The following is a 20119-nucleotide window of genomic DNA, read 5'->3' as shown; positions in this document are numbered from 1 at the left end:
CGAAAGATGTGCGCGTCGTTAATAATTCTTCGACGTTGTTCGCTAAATCACCCTTTCAAGCCTTAGAGACTCGTTGTCTTCGGCGCGCAAAGCTCTCCGCGCAATATATCGACCATAATGTTATTCACAACCTTCGCGATAAAATGATTCACATGTCATCGTGGCTACTGTCGCCCGTTGCGGAATCGAACTCGGTTCTTTCTCTTAACCAAGCATTTATTCATTATTCCTTTCTATGCTCGTTCATCCGCGCGCTTGTATATTTCGTCGCAAAAAATGCTAAGTGATCTTTCGCCGCGAAAAAATGATACGGATTAAAGTGTCAAATATTGTTTCCTGTATCGATAAAGTGCAACACGTAATAATAAATCTTAATCAATTCAGTGAAAAAAGTAGTTATACTTTTTGACGCGATTTCCTGCTAAACGTATCTCATGAGAAATTACAGATTACGTAAAGTGTTGATTTACGTGATAAAAACAATGCGTAAGATACTTTGTAACAAAAAATAGATTTATATTGCACTCATCTGCAAAAAGATTAAAATAATTTTCTGTCGTTTAATGGCTGATAATTATATATCTCTAACAATAAGTGTTAAAGGAAACATTTAAATATGCCTTCGGTATTTTCATCGTTCAGATTTTTAAACAGTCGACACGGAAGATATTTTCAGTGAATTATAATAATTTTCTAAATTTTTAATAATTAGAATCCTAAGAGCAAAGAGCATTGTTTCCAAAATTTTAAAAGAGATGCGATTGTCACGCGTTCTGCAAAATATGATTCTTGAAGCAGACACATTACCGATGCATGCCAATGCAAGTGCATCGCGACTACCGATGCAGCATGTACGTACGTGGCGTTACGTAAACATTACGTAAACAATAATAAGAGAGCTCTGTACCGGCCCGTGGAACAGCGTTTCGACGCCGACTATCGCCGCCAACCAACGGGAGATAAATCGAGTTACCTCTCGGTCCGACGGGCCCGCTTTGACGCGAGCAAACCGACAAAAGCCATGCGTCATGGCTGCGAGCGAGAAACACGATAATTGTATAATAACTCAGATGTACTGGCAAACGCACAGGGTATTCCGTAAGTCGCAGACTCGCTCACTCGCTCGCTCGCTCGCTCGCTTGCTCTCTTCCTTCCACCGTCTCTCCCCCTCCCCCCTCTCCCTCTCCCCATCAATTTCCTTTTCTCTTCTCTCTCCATGATAAATGCAAAAACTCAATGTCTTGATATCGAAATGATAATTTGGAAATGAAAGGAAAATAAATAAAGCAGCGTCTAATTAAATTTCAACCGAATAAAGATGGAGAAAAATTAAATTAAATTACATTGAACTGTCAAATATCTTATTGTCAATATCGCTAAGAAAATTGTGCCTTTAAGAGGATAATAACGAGACACTCTGTAGGCACGAGCATACGTCGAGAAAGAGGCAATTTCGACACACGACAGCCAGGATGAATGGTGCAAGCGTGAAGAAGATGAGCAACGGGTAGATGGATGACACAGACAACATTGATCGTCGCTGTGGTCAATGAAACTGATGCGCGTCGAAAGGGAAGCGTGATCGGTGAAGAGACTATAATGTATACGATACGCGATCAAAGTGAATTGCTCCTGCAATGCGAGCGTCAAGATGATGCATGCACAAACGCGATTTGGCGTTTAATTCCGAAGCAAAATTTTATCGTGAGATTTTTGTCATATTCTTCTTATATAAATATATACGTAAAATGATCGAAATATTAACAAAAGAATAAATTAATGTAAAAAAAATACTTAAAATAAAAATAATTTTACTATTTCTAAAAAATGTTCGCAAAATAATAGGTATATATTTTCTGTGAAACGGAAATTCAATAAAATATAATTTGTCTACACTTCAAATATGCAACGAAAAACTGATAACAAATCAACTTTAGTATCAATTTACGACTACTAAATCTTGTTTTACCATTTTTAAATTGTCTTCTATACTTTATCAATTTTTTCACATTTATAGGTACAAAAAAGTTGATAAACGTGATAAAGTTTGATCATTCTATAGAGCTTAATCTTGTTGTGCATCGAACATAACGGAACACAATCGGAAATTCAGCACTACGATTTATAATAGTTATCTGACCAGTTGATATTAGCCGGCGATAAAGAGATAAGAGGGCTGGGTGAATCGGGCTGCGCTTTATTTCGGGAATTGCATGTCGATTTCGTGAATTATACCGCAACACGCGCGCAGCCTCGTAAACACAATTGGCAGAAGCCCGCCGCTCGTTGAGCGCAAAAAAAGTGCGCGCTACACCTCGTTAAACGTCACCATTCGTTAATGGACACCCGTTTCGCTTCTCTTGTCATGCATATTGTATGTATCGCCACGTATGTGTGTACACGAATCGTCTTTAAAAAACTGCATTACGGCCGAAACAACCTTGGTCGTAAACGCGTGCGAATGATTCTCGATCATTTATGCGCGACGTAGATCGAAGATTCGTTAAGGCTCCTGGTCTCGTAGCCGTGAACTCCGCGTTGACAGTGGCGACATAATTGTGGTAGGAATAAAAACCTAGTCGAATTTACCTAGTCGATTTATTGTATAAGTAAATAGTGTAACAGTTTGACCTAATCAATTGATACGATAAAAGTAAATTACTGAATAACATACAAAATGCTAATTTATAATTCAAAAATTTGTTTACAAAAAAATAAACGCGATAAATACAGAATATATATAGCTTAGTACCGTTACCGACATGTCCATATGACAGAAATTCTCATGCAGCGTCTTAGGTGGAGAATCGATGAACTATTAGACGTGAAAAAATGACATGTTGACTACCCAATTTATTCTTGCGTGCCATTTCGTTAATATTCGTTAAATGTTAGTGCTGTGATATGTGACGTGTTCATGAAACCTGTAAAATTATCCGAAAACTAAGATTAGCAGGGAAAGCCCAACGTAGAAGGAGTATTTTCTACTCATACAGACAGCTGTCAACCGTGTGTTTTCTCGCATAATTAGGCTTCGCTTCACGGTTGATTTAACGATTGTTTATAACCTGTCAAGGAAAAAGCATAGTTTTCGGACAATTTTACAGGTGTCTTAAAGCGATCTAGAGTGTTACTTTGTTAAATTATCATTTTATTTAGAAATGGCACGCAAGAATTCTCGGCGTGTCATTTCTCGCTTCTGACGTCACGAATCTAATATGGCTGCGGTGACTACCCAGGAGCCTTAACGAGAAACGTTACGCTACTCCGGTAAGGTAAAATCAAAATTTTATATTATTTCTCACATATTTCTAATTATATCACAACTTTTGCCTGCCTTCAAAACTCATTAGTATATTATTTATTTTTAAATTAATAATTGCATAATTATTCATAGAAATATTATTCAACTTGCATCTTAATAGAAATATTATTACAACTTGAAGTTTTGACAAAACTTGTTTAGGAAAGAATAATTTTGGAAAGTTACGATACAGTTCTTATTCTTAGTAGAGCATCAGAATTTTCCTATAATTATAAAATCGCACATCACTTTTTCAGCGATAGAAAAATTATCGATAATATGTAGTTCGATAGAGCAGCCACGCCTGCAAACTGAAATTAATAACGAATCATTCAACAGCGAGCAGAGCAAATTGCAGCGACAGGAAGCAATTGCGTCTGCGATTGCATAACAAAGATTATAATTGCATACAATTAAGTACCGCAAGCATGCAAGATAATGTTGGAACGGCTTTAATTAATTCCGGTCGCATAGTATGTTCGATCGAATGGCAAAAATCGCAACAATATATAGTACTTATTCCGTTATTTATGTGTAACATTTATCTAGTTTTGGTAGAAAAAACCATTTGACAATAGCAGAACATCTGTAATATTTTTACGTAACACAACCATGAATGAACATTACACTATACACGCACATACGCACTTATACGCGCGCGCGCACTACAGAAAGCAGAAAAAGAGAGCGAGCAAGCGAGCAAGCGAGAGAGAGAGAGAGAGAGAGAGAGAGAGAGAGAGAAATTAATAAACCTCTTAATTTTAATAATACGATAAAATTCATAGAAGAGAGCATTCATTGAGATTTAACTCATGTCTATCACAGATGTTTAGTCGAGCATATTTCTTATCGCTAACAAACGAATCTAAGCAGAAAAACAAAAACGCCCATTTTTTCTCGTCTCTTGCGCTTTATAAAATATGTATCCACCATCTATGTAAATAAGAGCATTTTTTATATGCATGTTGTACGTCATCTACGCGCAACGATGGTACTATGCAAATTCGTACACGCGGCACGTGCGTACAGTAACTATTATTCATATTTTTCTATGCCTCAAAAAATAAGTTTGCAATTTATTAAGGCGATTCGCATTCAATAAAATTCGATACTAATGACTTCGTCGAAAGCATTTGCGTCAATATAAATGCACGTTGTGTGTCACGTAGAGAATTAATCCTGCGTTAAATAACGCAATACGCTCTGCATTAATATCTACTCCGCGCGAAAATAAAACTTCTCAATAATATTATTCTACTCCTTCAATGATGTTATAATATACTAATCCTTCAATAAAAGATAATGCATTAAATATGGACTCTAAAAATATATCTATTGCCGAAGAGATATATCTTTAAAGTCCGTATTATCACAGCACAAAAATTTGATTTAATTAATTAAAATAAAGTTAATTTTTAATATTATTTTGAGAAATATACTTTGACATTACACATACACGTATATTACACATACGTAACATGTTGAGCGTAACTTTTTCGGACTGAAATAGATTTCACAATCTGTGCGTAACAATATGTGCGTATAATTATTTTACATTGACGTCTGACCCGATAATGACAACGCATATCGTTCGTACAAACAATATAATAATTTTCATCGCGTTCTTGGCAACAGCTTGTCAACGCACAGCTATGTATATGTAATTAAATAATTTTCACACCACGCCGACCGCAGGCGTGACATAGTAATGCGTTCATTAGTATCACTTACATACGTCATATACGTGACGCACCATCATTATCGTGGAACACAGTCTCTTCATGACGCGCGGATCAACGATCGATTGACAACTCAATAAATAAAACTTCTCTATTCCAAAATCAAAAAAGTACATTCAAATGTGATTATATCTCTGTGCAAAAACACAATTAATTTTACGAGAATTTAATAATATAGCTTTTAATATATCACAGTATAAGGTGAATGTACCTTTTACCGAACTGCTCCAATTACCGACCAATTTACTATTGACGCTAAAAAATAATAGCCGTTAACAGTACGATCGTCAAAACAACTGAGAATATATTGCATGAAATTTTATGCAACAAAATCAGTTGTTTTGAAGATCGTACTGTTAACGGCTATTATTTTTTAACGTAAATAGTAAATTGGTCGGTAATTGGAACAAGTTCGGTAAAAGGTATATTTATCTTATATATACAATATTATTTCAAAAAAATTTCATTAAATCATGTATTACATGAAAATCCTAGAAAATCCAGAAGATCGAAACGAGAGATTAATATATTTCATTCTTCCGGTGTTTCCTGTACGCTCAAGTAGACCTCTAAATGCTTGGTAATGATGTCTAACTGATAGCAGTATTGTGTTTGTTGTGATAAATCAAGAGAACGGTAGTGATTTGCGTACGCGGAAGTACACGTAACCAATATCGGGAAATTGAATATTTATCGCCTCTGCCATGTATTCCGGCACATGTGTTTCGTGTAACTATTACACACTCTTTTCCGGCCGTATAGTGCGATATTATCTCAAATCGCGAAGTAAACACAGGAAATACGTGTTCACTATTCAAGAAATACGCACGCAACTTTTTGCATTTGCGTCTCGAATGTGATACCTCCTATCTACAACACATTTATTCGATTTCAAATAGACCGCACGCGTGGACAAAATAACGCGGCTTTAGCGACACTAATATAATTTTAACAATCGCATGCAATGGTTGATGCTCTTGGTTAATTTTAAGAATCATGCTACATTACGTTGAAATAATCGTAAGTTGCTACATATAAAAATAAACACAACTGATGTTTTCAATTTAGAATATTTTGACTTTAATATTTTATTTTCACGCAATGAGAATCTAGAGTCTAATTTTTATATTTCTCAACGTATATTTTCCAACACACTTATTTCGGCATTATGCAAAAAACTGACATGATTCGAAATATCGATAAACGAAAAAGAATATAAATATCTATGTCAAGTCAAAGCGCTTAGTACTTAATGATCATATATTTAATCAACGATGAAAACTTCACTCGGTAAATCGTAATCAGCGCTCATTGATGTGTAACATTAAGTAATAAGCGGCAAGTCACGTTGGCAATGAACAATACACAATATTCGACGCCCACAACGAATTGACAGCTACGCTTGCAAGGTCGCAATTACTACAATTATATCTCCGTGAAATGCATTTCTTCTCTACGTTTTTGCAGCGTCCGTCCACGCACGTTGAGGACATTTATAAAATTCTCTATTGCTACATTAATAACACGCGATGCATCAATTTCGCGTATCTCAAATGCAAGACACGCGAATAAACAAAAAATATTTATTTTCAAAGAAGCTGATAAAATATCTAATGTAAAATTCAACTTCGTAGTAGTAGCTTTTTTACAATTCAATAAAGCGGAAAATGTAAAAGTTTATATCTGTAAAAATAATTATATCAAACTGGTATAAGCATAAACTTTAGTTCCACGGTCTTACATCGCCATTTCCTGCGAAATACGTGCGGGTCGGGATATTTTTTAAATTTTGAAAGCTACTAGCTAAAACAGGATTATAGTGACGCGGGTAGCCAGGATGCATGGGCATCTTCAAATACAGTAATGGCGGTATCAAAAACGAGACTGACCTTTATTACGAAATAAGAATCGATAGGGTCTCTCGCGGCAGCAATACAGAACCACAATATTTCTTCCGGTAGAAAAAGCGTTAGTATACCTGTAAAGTATACTTCCTTCCTACGCATTTGTACTTGTATAGAGGATTCTCAAAACCTGCTTGTTTCGGACGTTTAATTCGATTTGGAAATATAAAGTAAATACCGATACGCATACACAAAGTTATTCCGACTTTACGTCGATATAATTTTACATAACAAAATTAGCGGCTGGTTAAACAAGGTAAATGTCGTTCGTTACGTAGTTGCCGTCGCTACCGCCGCTGCCGCAATGGAGATGAGCGTATCAGCAAGGTTAACGCTGCAAATTAGGAGCATTACCGGTTATCTACACTACCTCAAGATGGATATGCGCCAACCACCGGTCGGACCGGCCTCGCCCGCGCTCTCTGATTTATCTCGCAAAACTGCTCCGCAATGCGTCTCTCGCCGAAGTTGCATAAAATCGGAATTGAGGCACGCCGCCGGAATTTAATATCAACGTGGAAATTGTAGAAAATAAGAATAAAGAAGAATTAGTACCGGCGAACTAGAAACTATTTGTTTAAAAATTTAAATAAAAAAATTTGGCGTACAATAAAGTAAAAAGTTTAAATTTCTAAATTTCTTCGCGGCAGCGGTTCTCTCGAGTTATGAGAAGTGCGAGCATGAGAAATGCGTCGAAATTTGCTAGTCATCAATCTTGGGACGAGCACAATATGTTAGTGCGATACATTTCAGTATGACCGGCGTAATATTACCCCGTCGTCGCTACGAATCGATTCCACGTAATTTCCATAATCCGTCATCGTCAAAGCACCTTCTCCTTCGCCATAATGCTCGCGTTAATTCCGAATATCAATCGCTACGTCCCGCTACGTCCCGCTACGTCACAAACGTTACGCGGACTCACAATCACAAACGTAAGCGCGCAGATAGACGATATCAGCAAGATTGCCGGTACAAATGTGGAAACACTACTGCTCCTTCGCGCAGCGAAGAACATTACCGTTCGCACTTTCGAGAATCCACCGTTTTGATTAATCTCCACCGTATATTTTCTCGCGCGGTATTACGACACCGTCGTTGCGAGCATCTCGTATTTCGCCACTTACTTTACTTCTTGACATTCTATATTGTTATCCGGATATTTTTATCTGTTTCGCATAACGTAAACTAAATTACGAGACATCGCGAAATATTTTGCGATTTATTAATGCGTATAAAATATTTATGTAGAACAGTTGGATCTGTTTGGGAATTCATTACAAAATGTTTTAAGCTCGTAAATAAATATTTTGAGAAATATTGTGCGCCAAATGCAAAATTTTATTACAATATATCAAAAGAGATAAACACTCATGAGACAATAAATATGAATTATTATTAATTCCGTAGATTGCAGCTGTACGTGATGTGAAAACAAATCAAAGCGTCCATCTACTTACAAGCACAAGAGCGCGGTAGAAAACCCCCCTCCTCTCCCGCCCCGCGAGTATAAAAATCAAACGGAATAATCTACCGTTTTATGCAAAACGCGATCATGTAACCTAGTTGGCGCACAATACAATTGAATTTGCAAAATATCAAGGACCTCGTTTTTTTTTTCCAAGTCACGTTTTTATTTCTAAAGGATTATTCTCGGAGATGAGATACTGAGTCCGTAATGCACGTCTAACCAACTGCCACCAAGTACCAAGTGATACTTGCAGACGAAGCCTCGTTTCTCTGTGTCGCGTGTGCGCACCGCGCTGTTGCAATGAACGAAATTACGCATAATTTGACATTTGATACTGCCGGCTCGTCCCCAGTAGAAGTGAATTCGAATTGCAACGTCTAGCGCATTTGTATCTTGCAACTTTATCGCAGCGGAGCTTTATAAATCATCTCCGTATGACGTAGGTGTCTCACATAGCGCGCAATTTTTCGTCCCTTCCTAAATTTAAAATTTTACCTTCACAAATGTCCATTTGATTATCTCCGCAAACCTCTTAATTTTCAGTCTCAAATATCTTAATAACTTGGCAATCTCAAGTGCAGATAAGATATTATTGATACAAAATCCAATTAGAATTGAATAAAGCGTAATATTTTATTATCTATCAATCAAAATTTAATTTTTAATCGCAAATAACTGAAAAGCTATCAATGAAACAGCCTGATTTGGCCCTTTTCCTTATCTGTGCACTCGATGAAATAATAGAACACCTTGAGCATTTATGTACTTTTCAAAAATTATTGAGAATTGCGCCAGATGCTTCTTATCGCTAAGTATCCCTTGCGAATACGCATCTATATGCACAGCGTTACCTTTTTTATCTGGAAGCGTCAACCTAATTATCATGATTATCGCGCGTCGTTACGTAACGCAACTACTTCACCGACGCTTTATTTGAGGACACGTAACGTCACGTCTTCATGGACCACACACATGTGTGCGCAACGTCTCTGATGTTATGTCAGTTCAGAGCCAGCTTCGAGGATTTCGCGTGCATTAAGCTATTATCCCGACCGCAGCATATCGTTACGATGTTCATCGGATGCGGATTACGTGAACGCACCGTTGGCACCGCCAGCCGCAGCTAACCTGCATCCGGTGTGCATCCGAAAGGGAACATCCTTTTTCTCTCACGCTCCGACGCGCGCTTCCGATATACCAGCGTCGGCGTTTCCTTTCCATAAAATCGTCGAAATCCGACGACGATTCATTCCACGGCAATTCACGAATTCCCATAAAGACGGGCCGGACGTAAGTTATTAATCCATGAGTGTGCGTGCGATTATTTTCAAACGGAAATAAGCGAGATAACTGTATGTTCTCGCATTGTTTTCTAATCAAAATATGTGTGTATAATGATTAATGATATGTCAAAATAAAATTGATAACATGACATACAATTGATGTTTATCTATAGAATAACACGACTACAATCCTTATTGATGTATACACACATATATGATGATTATCGGTATTATATATGTATGTGAGAAAAGTCTTCCTTTTGCTAACAAGATGAAATTCAACGTCAAGATTGAAAATCAATTTTACATCCATAATGTATTAAAATTCTTACGTTTTAAAATAGCTTCCCCTTCGAAATGTCACATTTGTCTAAATTGACGGTTTCTATCGGTTTATTTTATGTACCGAAACAATTGCGAGAAAAATGACCGTTCAACTGATAGATTATCAGCATCTACGTGACAATTCGCGACAGAATCAGATAGAAAGAAAAAGACATACGTGACACGTAGATTAGCGTGTCGAAACATGCCATTGATAAAGTAATTAATCTGCCGATCAGCTACATCTGTCAGACGATCGTGATGTAAACACGACATTACTGACTGGTAATTGTTTGTCGAGCATAAGCCCGAAATTTGGATTTCATCGTATTTCAACAATTTTCAATGGTACGAATAACAAGAATCAACTTTAATTAGTGTCGCTATTAGTTAGAAATTACTATATTTTATGCTATCACAAACTATTTATAATGTAAGAGTTTTCAAATTAATTTATAAATAATTACGATAAATTGATTCTAAAGTATCATAAGCAGAAAAAATTGTTTCAGAAACTCTTAATTTAAAATCCAATATTTTTACATTATAGAAATGATAAATCAATTTAAATAATTACATAATAATATTTTTTGATTAGATTCTTTGTAAAAAAAATTGTAATAAAACAAGTTCTAAATATAATTTTTTTAAATATTTTTAACAGATAATGGAATGTTCAAATAGCTTATTCTATATATAATTACACTTATGAATATGCAAATCCCACTTCACAATGAGGCTTTAAAAGATATTGTAATTAATGCGACAGTGAAAGATCTGTAACAACAACCTTGGTGTTGAGCAGTGACGAATACCTTTATCTGTGACGCACTCTATCTTATCATTGTACACGACGCAAGAACACGAAATACACAAGATTATATTAAAAGAAAAATTTCCTCGGTTTCGTTGCTTGAATGGAAATTACAGAATTACCAAGAACGCGACACGATTATTGCACATGGTCAAAACAACCTGCTAACTTTATGCTCATTGCATAATGATCTAAGTGTATGTATCGTTGTCGCGAAAACGAAAGTTACGACCCGTTGAGATAAAATGCAGTTTTCAGCGCGATACTTGGACTTGTCGCATTTAATGGTAAAAAATACCTAATAAAAAGAATGAAAAGAATAAACAGTTATATGAAAATTAAATGTAAGTGTATACAACACATTCAATGTTAAATTATGTTAACAAGAATTTTTATATATTTTTTTTTTCAACCTTGGCATAAATTTCAGAAATTAATTTAAAAAATCGTCTAAAATAAAGCGTTTTCCGCGAGTGCTGCCTTAACCGTATCCGTTTTTGTTCGTTAAATGTGATCTAAAAATAATGTTTATCGACGTCGATCGCAGTAAAAGGCCATGTGGCGTTGAAGAAAAGAAAGACAATATTTGATAATCTCCAAAATTAGCGCGCAAAATTGGCTCCGAGCCAATAATTTCTAATTCACTTCACTCACCTTACACCTCCGCGCGATAATGTTAAATACTGGCATGATGCAGCGGTAACCGTTGATAATCGACACGTGCTCGCGAAGCAGTCGCTTCCAGTTGATTTCTTTCCGAGTACTACCGATGTACCTCTGAGGATGTTACGATCTTCGCCGACCGATTTCCGATTCGATTAATCACGTGAACACGCAGGCCATACAGATCGCACCGAAACAATCCATTGTTATTTGTCGAATAAGATATTAAATTAAACTCTGATCGATGCGATGAATCATTTCATAGAAGAATTCTCCAAAGTCTGCAATGCTTCAAATTTGAGAAAGACATCTCTGAACTTGGCACAGTCACTTGTCAGTATAAAAGATATATATAATCCTTGAATAAGGAAAAATCTTTCAAAAATATAAAATGCTGAAGATCGTTAAGTGATGCTTTTATTACGATTGACACTCGTCGATTTATTAGCGATAATCTTCGATCACAAATGTCGAAAGACATTCACATTTAATCACCGTTAGCAATAAGATAATTGAATATCGTCAAAGATCTTGAAGTCTCCATCCACACATTTCAAATCGTTAATGAATTTTTATTCTGCGATCAATAAACTTGATGCATGCTTATTCATTCCAAACGATACTTTCAACAGTAGTCATCATTAATGTCTTTTTTTTTTAATTATTACACAATCACTTTTGAAATCCTCAATCGATGAAATTCGTCAAACTGTTTCCGGTCGTGATAATCTTGCGGAGCATTGATAACATTCCAATCCGAGACGATGCTTCCAACGATGATTGTAAGTCACTAAGTCGATGCTCTTAGACGCTTGCCCAGTCAGCGCCGGCAATTAGATAACAGAAACGTATCGGCCGTGCTTCGTTGGGCCTCGTGTTTCGTCTGCGAGAAGGTCGCGCGAGCGTTTCTTCAATCCGCGCGTTTCTCTCCAGACGTCGTCATCCGTGTCACGCTCCCGGTGTCGCGACGTTGCTTGCAAGAGAGAGAGAGAGACGATTGCAATTGGGTCGATCGATGACACTTTCGTCGTCAGAATGGGCGACGCGGCCGCGACAGAGAGAAGCCCATTTTCTTCGATCGATCGCTCACTTGCTTGTGCGTGTACCGAGTATCGATTGCCACCGCGTTTCACCTGCAAGCGCGTTTCGGCTCAAGGTCGCAGCTACCAGATAACGCACCTCTCGATCCGCGAAAGTATTCCGATGATAATTGTTTTTCTTTCTTCGAAATCACTCTCTTCGAAGATAAATTATAGATATATTTTGAGGTTGTATTGTTAACAGATTTTAGAGTATAAGTAAAAAAAAATGTGTGTGAATGCTTTCTTATCTGTACAAACACACACACACACGCACACACACGATTGGAGATTATCTTGAATACGATTTGATTATAAACGTTGAAATATTTTAAAAACTTTAATTATTCTTCATAACCATTAAAGATAGTTTTTTTTTCCATCATCTCAAGGAAGTTTTAAGGAAAGTTTGTTAGAAATACTTGATGCATGCGGAATTGCATGACACTCGGCGCCGGTTATAGTCCGATGAATTCGCAAGGACAAGGCGCGAGGTCGCATGAGGAAAAATCTTGAAGAAATCCTTGCGTTCTAGGAAACAGTAAGATTCTAAATCTACCGATTGAATCTATTCGTGCAATTGTCCAACGCTTCCAAGGTTGTCACACTTATACCGTCTTCAATGAATCAAGTTTCTCGTACCTCGATGTGTCTCATACCATTCTGATCGCGTTGAAACAAATAAATCCGTCGTGAAATACTTTTACGAGGACGGTAGCGATTCAGATGCTTTTACCCGTAATTCTTAACTGGCACTACACGTTTAAGAAGTGAAATTCAACGTTATATCCATCATTGAGATTCCAATTGATTTCATTCTTCTTCAACAATTACAATTTTATTTAACGTTCGACTAATGATTAATTAAATCCACAGTAAAAATATCGGCGTATCTCCTCGTTTTCTTAGGTTCAATTTTGAACTGCATTCGCGTTGGAAGCGTCGCTCATACTCGTATTCAAAAAGCGCGCAAAAAAAATAGCAATCCCGCAATCGAGTTAAATTTCTCGCTCAGAGATCACAGAGATGGCACTTCGGACAATCATTCCAATTGAGTTGCAATACGCCTTACTGGCGAATACGAGGCGTGCGCGACCGGCGTGTCGTATTTGTCACAAAGTACGCGCTTGTGCACCTCGAAAGAGCTATCGATCGATCGATACGCGCGCGGCAATACACAAAACGTGCGGAAAGAGCGCGCTCGCGTTCGAAGGTCGCTCGTGAGTCACGACCAGCATAGACGAAGTTAAATGGTCGACTGGTCAACAATCGCGCGAAACACACCTGGAGACAATAGGTCGCGCACGCTGCACGCTCACCAGGAGCAACAAGCAACACACCTCGCGATGCGACGACAAACTCGTATTCTGAAAGAGCGTGCCCGGCCCAGCAGCGCTTCGTTGACGCGTCAAGTCCGCTCGGTCCCGCTCGCTACCACTCGGTCGCGCTCGGTCTGCACGCCACGCGCTCGACCATTCACTCGACTGCCAACAGTCGTCGCAACAGGTTGTTGTCAGTCTTAACTGTGAATTGAATCGTTCGTTTCGAAAAGTTTATGTCAACAAAAATTTCATTCATCGCCAAAATACATTTCGATTGTACATTGTGTTTTCTTTCTTTTTCATTCTTTTCTTATATAAAAGTACACGTTTGTATGTGAAAAAAATTCTATAGATGCAGGAGTAGCAATATAGAGTTGCATAGAACGTTAATATTATAGAATGTACCTACTTTGGACAAAATCGGAATAATGGTGACACGCCTTTCTCGTCCTTGAATTTCTACTGTGTAGAATGATAGATCAACCGGCAAGACAATCCTAGCGAGTCATATTTTGAATATGGATCTAGATTATCTCTTTCACCTCGTATTACGTATTCCGATCTCGTGTTACAAATACGAGACACTCCGCTTGGTTACAGAAACAAATCTCATATTTGGTAAGCACGATCTATCGGCATCGCTAACTAAAACTGCCGGAATAACGCAATCGGCTGAAATACTGCAGCAGGCAAGAAAAGCGGTAGAGAATATTTAGGTGGAATGTCAGACTGGAAGATGGGCGAGGAATATCCATTATGTAACGCAGCCTAAACGTACATGCTGTTGCTAATTTACGATTCTTCATTTCTGTCTTCGACATGCTGTGCGATCGACCTTATATTCTAGAAACCAGAATATTTCAACCGCGATGAAAGATTTATGCCAATCGATTCCAGGTCCAGGGCGAGGTATTTATATTTTATCTATAAATTAAGAATAGCTTAGCGCTGCCTCACTATCAAATCGATCGTATTGTCCGATGTGAAATTAACTTTGTTGGAAGTTTTACTGGAAATAAATCTATAATAAACTCGATTGATTTAAAAGCTTTTGCCTTTTTATTTAGGCCAAAATAGGCCAAAATTTAACAAAAAAATATTCTATCATAATACAAATTTTTTCGAATAATTTTCCGTAGTTTGTAATTCAATTATTATAGTTAAGTTAGTCTCTCGATTTTCTCTGATTTTGTTCCTTAAACTCTGTTCGTTCCAAAATCAAAATATTCATATGTAATACAAAAGGAATAAAACAATATAAATATATTCGCTCTTAATCATACTATTCTGACACTGAATCCTGTTGAATATATATCAAGTGAGAAACTGTTAAATGCCAGCGTACAAATGAGATTTCTGCATTGCAACAGGTGCAAATACCAGAGTCATATTAAGATCCTAAGCCATTCAAACCGCGATGTATTAAGAGCTTAAGGCCTGCATATATCGCGAATGTCAACCCAATGAAAATTAAGTCGCTAACACACCAACGTCAAGACTTGGTAATCCTAAGATATAAGCACGTTTCAAATAGCATTAAGAAATTTGCTCAAAAAGAAGAAAAGATCTCTGCCTTAACATATTGCGGATCATACAATGTTGACTGTATAAAAGTATTTCCGCACATTCTCGGAGCAATTTTAAATCGTGCGTGTATTAATTATTTTGATAAGTTTATCTTTTGTCGTACACGTTATACATATATATTGTATATATATTTTTTTTTGTTGAGGACTGAAAATGTCGATTCACGTCTTTTGCATGGTCTTACGCGACATTGTTATCGGACAAATATATATATATATACACACACAAGATATATTTAAGATAACAATGCCGCGTAAGATCATTCCAAAGACATGAATCGACATTTCCCGTCCTCAACGTTTCAAAAACAAAACACGCCAATTCCGGTCCTCAATGTGTAAAAAAGTTTAAAAAATTTCCAAATCTTTATAAAATTATTTGATTGTAAAAACATTGATCTTGACAGTGATTATAAACACACATCACTCAATATATCATACATGTAACGAAGATTAATTGCGCTCTAACAATCACGATACCGGTGACACACGCTATCGAAATCATTTCTCACACGCAATAAAATCTCAAGAGTAGAATCCATCCACGAGATATCAAATCGCGCGAATCTGCACACGGGCATGCGTTCTCAAACAAGAGGTGTTGTTAAAACGTTGTAACTGCACGGTCGAGATACACGACCAAAAAGCTAAAGGATGCTAAATGTGTCCTCTCTTTTTACGACTGTTTTTTACGACTCTTCAACAGAGACTACAATTTCCTCATGTTCACGAATGTGAGTCGAATATCAAAGCAAAAGAAATCGCTGCTCAGTGCTATCTGTTTCTGTTGCTGCAATCGGCAAGCGAAAAGTAAAAGCGACTTGCTCTCACAATTTAAGTATACCTTGTTTGCAGCATAATTTACGATGTACGCTTCTTTCCAAACCGTACGAACGTTACGGTTTGTGACATGTTCGTCATAATAAAACTTAGCAAAGTAGATTTAAAAAAGTATAATATTAAACGAGTAAAAAGAAATCAGTGATTTTTTTAGATATTAAAAATTTTTATCAAATAATGCTCTTAAAAATGAAATTTGGGGCATTCTGTATATACAATTTGTCAAAAATAACATCCCATTCGCCGATCGAAACATTTCCATCTTGTAGGGCTCTAGAGATATTGAATACCTATTGGCGATACCGAACATCCATAATCGGGAATATATGCCAACGAATGCATCGCGCAAATTGCCATAGGCGGGTATCTGACTAAAAGCACTTTGTCCTCCATCGGCAAATGCCGCGAATATCTACTTTGTCCTACGAAACGCGCGTCTGATCCATTATTCAAAATGGAGAACTGACGCCGCCGCCGGGCTAACTGGCGAACGAAGAGCCGTTTGAAGAGGCTCAAAAATATTAGTCTGCTGCTATTTTCCTCGAGACTTCCGCTACTATATATACAACCATATTTGCATATTGCCTATATAATTTCAAAATCTTTCAAGAGCAAACAGAAGCATAAAACCTATGCAAAGATCACGATAACAGTACAAATTAATAAATATATATAGATAGACTCGATCAGAAATGCCTTTAAATATAAAATTGCACCAATTTTAGAAAAGTTGGAGCATATAAATTTTATCTATTTACACATTAAAATATTCACATATTAAGTCTCAGAATTGTTTTCAAGTTTTCTTTTCGCGAGGTGTGAGTTTAGACCATTCTTTATTTCGCATGCGGCATTTTCCGTCTCGACGACAGCTATGTGTCGACTAGAATATTTATTGTTAATCGATTTCGCTATTAATTTTCAATTGAAAATTATTAACCATTGTACTATTATACACTCACCCGAAAAAAAAGCGGTACACTGAAAATGTGGGAAAAATTCATCAAATTTCAACTGACGATAACTTCGTAAATAATAAAGATAGAAAGTTCTATAAAATATGGAAATGAAGCTAAAAATCTCTACTTTAAGAATCAATTTATTTCAATGTTGCAAAATAAATTTATTGAAAATGGCGGATGACAAAGCGCGAGCATGCAAAATTGAAAAATAATGGTTCGAGTTTGCGACGGTGCACGGTATAAACAAAAAATTGTAGCTTATTGGGATCAAAAGCGTACGAAAGTACAGAGTCTCCTCTTTAAAATGCTTTTTTATGCATCTCGATACGATGATTTTTCGCCGAGAGATTCGCATTTGAAGAAAAAGGCAGATTCTTACTTCAAATGCGAATCTCTCAGCGAAAAATCATCGTATCGAGATGCATAAAAAAGCATTTTAAAGAGGAGACTCTGTACTTTCGTACGCTTTTGATCCCAATAAGCTACAATTTTTTGTTTATACCGTGCACCGTCGCAAACTCGAACCATTATTTTTCAATCAATTGTTTTGCATCCGAAGGAGATGTCTGCAGATCTTTTGTGATTTCTCCGCCCTGACTTTTTGTTTATGCTCGACCGCACATTGCGAGAAAAGTGCTTGATTTCTACGATGAAGTTGGCATAAATCGACTCGAATGGCCAGCAATGAGTCCAGATTTAAATCCCATTGAACACCTATGGGACAATATTAACAGAAAAGTACGAAATCATATACCTGCTCCTCAGTCATTGCCAGAACTTCGAAGAGTTCTTGAAATAGAGTGGAATGACATTACGCAGTCTGAAATTAGAACATTAATAAGGAGTATACCTCGTCGCATGAATGAGGTAATACGCGCACGAGGAGGTCATACCCATTATTAATATACGCGCGCGCACACGCAATTGTACACGCACCACCGGGAGGGTTTGGAGTCGTTAAATATCGTGGACCTGACGAGCCATGAGGTCCTTATCCCAGTGGTGCACGCACACACACACACACGGGATCAGATTTCTGCCACGTCCACGCCGTTGATCCTGGGTAACGCTAAAAGCAGAATTGACACTTACAACCGTAAGAAGAGTTTGGAGTTTTAAAATACCGCGGAGCTGATGACCACGGAATTCTTATTCTTGCAATTCGGTCTGGTTCAAAATTGAATATCTCGGCACGTAATACAGCTAGCAGGATTTTTTAAAAACCATTTTAAAAGTTTGGATGTCTAGTGTTCGAAAATTCATAACGCAATAATGTGCAACAATTTTCTCCAAAATGGCGGATGACAAAGCAAAAGCATGCGAAATTGAAAAATAATGGTTCGAGTTTGCGACGGTGCACGGTATAAACAAAAAATTGTAGCTTATTGGGATCAAAAGCGTACGAAAGTACAGAGTCTCCTCTTTAAAATGCTTTTTTATGCATCTCGATACGATGATTTTTCGCTGAGAGATTCGCATTTGAAGTAAGAATCTGCCTTTTTCTTCAAATGCGAATCTCTCGGCGAAAAATCATCGTATCGAGATGCATAAAAAAGCATTTTAAAGAGGAGACTCTGTACTTTCGTACGCTTTTGATCCCAATAAGCTACAATTTTTTGTTTATACCGTGCACCGTCGCAAACTCGAACCATTATTTTTCAATTTTGCATGCTCGCGCTTTGTCATCCGCCATTTTCAATAAATTTATTTTGCAACATTGAAATAAATTGATTCTTAAAGTAGAGATTTTTAGCTTCATTTCCATATTTTATAGAACTTTCTATCTTTATTATTTACGAAGTTATCGTCAGTTGAAATTTGATGAATTTTTCCCACATTTTCAGTGTACCGCTTTTTTTTCGGGTGAGTGTATATTACAATTTATATACTGTATTATGTTCAACAATATGATATATCACATTGTAAAAGTATATAAAATTATCTCTAAGAAACTTTACATAATCGTCAGGTAAGAAAAATTTTATTATTTGTTATTTTTCATTCAAGTGTTTTGCTTTTAGCACGAATAGCCACGAGTATGCAAATAAACGCAATTTGCTCACGTTTCACGTGTCTGTATTTTAAAAGCAAGTTTTTTTCACACATCCCACAAATAGTCTGAATTTGTTTGATTTCCGAAAAGTTCGCACGTGAAACAGTTTAATCAACGCAAGGGAAAAATCGCAAGCGAGAAAACCCGGTTGGATTCGCAAATCGAGAACGTTTCAAACGTTCGCTCGGTTGAGACACTCCGTATACACGAGTTCTTCCGCAGCGGGGCATGGCGGATCAAAGAATCAATTGAAAGACGGTCGCTCTGTGTCGCATGTGTGTATATATGTGTACGTGCATCGTCACCAAAAACAATTTCGCCTTATTAAGAGCTCCAAGATCGTAAAGCTAACGAGTTAACGAGCCACTAGCTCGTTTCTCATACGCGCCATATACCGGGTACTGCACGCACAACGACAGCGCGGATATTACTGCTTTCAGCTTATGACATAGGAGAATTAGAAAAACTCGGTGATAAAATGCGTTCTCTTTACATGCATCGAGAGTTTTGTAACGTTGATGACAGCCACGTGGATTAATCGCGACAAAAATTTCTGCGTCGATAGCGAATTAAGAAGAACGCGACGCAAAGACGCTTTCTCAGCGCGTGTTTGGCGTTAAAAGTTTGCTGACTCTAAGTTTTGTGTGGAATATTACGTCGTAATAAGCTGGTACTGGCAACAATTTTAAATCAGAGAGCTGGATTTAATAGTAAAATTCTCTTCGTCCACAGCGGAACATATTTGATGCTTTGAGAGAGAGAAGTGGCTTTATAC

The 20119-nt window shown here is 37.1% G+C and overlaps 1 protein-coding gene across 2 annotated transcripts in view; it reads right to left on the bottom strand.

Moving 5' to 3' along the window:
- The window catches only part of Mitf (transcription factor Mitf), a 65371-nt gene that overhangs the window by 22376 nt on the left and 22876 nt on the right, over positions 1 to 20119 (bottom strand). The gene's annotated exons all lie outside the window — the stretch shown is intronic.

Source organism: Linepithema humile, chromosome 1 (assembly GCF_040581485.1).
Source record: "Linepithema humile isolate Giens D197 chromosome 1, Lhum_UNIL_v1.0, whole genome shotgun sequence".
Lineage (NCBI taxonomy): Eukaryota > Metazoa > Arthropoda > Insecta > Hymenoptera > Formicidae > Linepithema > Linepithema humile.
This window is presented reverse-complemented; position numbering and strand designations above follow the sequence as displayed.